At 42.7% G+C, this 2,602-nt stretch overlaps 1 protein-coding gene across 3 annotated transcripts in view; it reads left to right on the top strand.

Annotated features, from left to right (window-relative positions):
- Nucleotides 1-258: 258 nt before the first annotated feature.
- LOC108756434 (inactive dipeptidyl peptidase 10) overlaps nt 259-2,602 on the top strand; it is an 81,544-nt gene continuing 79,200 nt past the window's right edge. For 2 of the 3 annotated variants that reach the window (XM_018500243.1, XM_018500239.1), the window contains exon 1: nt 259-328. The gene's annotated coding sequence lies outside the window, so the exon portion shown is untranslated. Of the gene's footprint in view, nt 329-482; nt 566-2,602 lie in introns of those variants that run through there. The other variant, XM_018500240.1, reaches the window with a different exon arrangement.

The following is a 2,602-nucleotide window of genomic DNA, read 5'->3' as shown; positions in this document are numbered from 1 at the left end:
CCTGACTTCCTGCTGCGCGCGGAGGGGTAGGTTGTCGCTAAACAGGCGTTACTCGCGTTGCTGACGTACGGGGTGCGCGGCCACGAAAGAGCGACGCAAGAGGTGACGAATTGCCGACGGTACGAGAGAGCGGCGATACGAGTTACCCGGGAATTAGTGACGAACGGTGGGACATCCTTCGCCGGGCAACAGCGGCGAGGAGGATCGAGGTGAAGAGGTGGGAGCCATGCCGCCCGGGCGAGCTTCTCTCGAGGCAGCCAGCAGGATCGTCCAGTTACTGTCTTCCTGTCTTATCCGACTGCCTGCTCGTGTTCGCTTTTGCTGAGAGGTAAGGACCTCGCGGGGATCCTTGTACTCCGATAGAGAACCGACGAATATGCGATTATTGATGGCGTTCGAAATCGCGAGCGGCTCTCCTCGTCCTGCTCGAGAGATCGAGAGCGCGACTTCTGAACGGATGCAGGTCATACTACGTGAATGGAGTAAGCATTCGCAACAGTATCGGCTTATTCGAATGTGGAGGATTTGGTGGAGACTCGTGATTGAGAATGGCGTTTTTTAAATCGTAAGTATAGCTTGGAGATTTCTTTCATAATTTCTATTCGCGCGCCTCTATTATATATCTTTCTTTTCGAATAAAGCCTTCAAGGAAGCGATATACTCGTTATATTACGATATAAATTACAGTTCTTCGTAAATACAGACAAGAAATAATTTCTATTCGTTTATAATGTAAACATCTATCGAAACCAGATATTATTTCATCAAGCATATGCACCCCCCCCTCCTGTTTTTCTACGAGGAAGAAAAACGGAAGTCTCCCCGATCTTTCGTAGTCTACGCCATCTTATCGCTCGCGCTACAAACCTGTAAAATCTATTTAATACTTAACCAACCTTCGTAATTGTGATTACTTGCAAGAGAACTCTGGAACGTGAGTTTCCGGGTTGCGGATTCCGCTCGACTGCTGATTGGAAGACGCTCTACTCTCCTCGCCGTAATAAAAGTCAAGAGGATTACTTTGAAACTTAGTCCCAACGACGCTTCCCTCTGGAATCGTTTGATGAATTACGTTTTCTCAAGATACTTCTATCTGATTACGCAAAGCGTAATCGTAAAGTCGATAGACTTCTTCCAGTCCAGTCCCTTTCCGTTGTAAAATTTCTTCGTGATCTTCACGAGAAATCCCTCAAATGTCCGGATCTCTCATTTCATAATCGCTTCTGATCGCTTTCATACGGAACTATGTCGGGTTATGTCAATGATATGCAGAGTTCTCCAGCTTGCAGTGAGCAACGATAGCATGTCCTTGGAGAATAACCGTTTGTAGCTCGTTGTTGGTTCAAGACGCGTCTCGGCGGCAACGATCGGCTCTCCGCTACTTTACAACATAAACGCCACAATCGATTGTCTTCTCGAGTAGCTGTCTCCTATGAAATGCGCGCATGAATATATTTGATGACCTGATATCGCAAGCATTAACATAACTCAACTTCCTTCGAATAGGATTGTCATGTAGTCTCGATGGTTCTATTTCGTAAGCTCTATTCCATAAGTTCTATTCAAATCGCACAAGTTCAAATAAACAAGTGCATTTCTGCGTGAAACAATACGCGTTTTTTGAAACAAAAATTGAAAAGGAAAATACTTTTGCGACAATATAATACTCAGGGAGATTTCACTCCTTTCTCTATTATATCTTTATGATAATAAAATCTTTGCCGACGCAATGCAAAATATTCTAAAAATATACAGGTTCTCATTTGTTCTCATCCGAGCGAATTTTTTTAATATCGAGATTCAAATATTCTTGACGCAGCGATTTCGAGATCATCTCGATCTTTTTTTTTCGATGTTGGCACTCAACTTATGCGACATGCCGGAAGCTATGAGCGCCGCATTAATTACTGGAAATGCAAACATGAATCATGATGTGACGCACAATGCGAATGTTGACGTGGGACGTTAACCGTTTCGTTATTATCGTGTGCTCCAGGAATTTTGACCGGAACACCCGTGTGGTCCCGTTGTCGATGAATCCCGGTCAGCAGAATAGACGAGCGTGTTCATATGGTCCCGGTATCTCCGGTATCGTGAAGAACGATCGTGTTAATCAAAGCTTGCCCAAACACGTATCAAATTTGATCGGAAGCGAAATGAAGATCCGCGAAATACATACATCCTTATGGAACTCTATATATCGATAATTTAACGCCATTATTACGGGAGCGCAACAATTAAAAATCATACAACATCGGGAGAAACTTTTTTTCATACAAGTATGTACATTTATTTTACATATGCAGGGTATTCCGAAAATGCGTGCTGCAATTTGGAAGGAGGAGATGGCTTATGTAAAAATTAATTGAAAATATAGAATAACATTTTTCGTACAGAGCTCGGTTTTCGAAAAAATCAAGTTTGAATATTTGTTAGGTACGCGTGCACTTGACGAGCTACAACCTGCTCTCTCGGTTCACCCATCTGACTATTCATCTGATTATTTTCATGTCTAAATTTAAAATTGATGTGATAAATTTCAATAATGTTATTTACTTCATTAATTAAAAGATGGTTCGAGATACTGCCCTTCGTAATGCAG

This window comes from Trachymyrmex septentrionalis, unplaced genomic scaffold, assembly GCF_001594115.1.
Source record: "Trachymyrmex septentrionalis isolate Tsep2-gDNA-1 unplaced genomic scaffold, Tsep1.0 scaffold127, whole genome shotgun sequence".
Classification (NCBI taxonomy): domain Eukaryota; kingdom Metazoa; phylum Arthropoda; class Insecta; order Hymenoptera; family Formicidae; genus Trachymyrmex; species Trachymyrmex septentrionalis.
The sequence above is the reverse complement of the archived record's forward strand: the minus strand, read 5'-3'. Positions and strand labels throughout refer to the sequence as shown.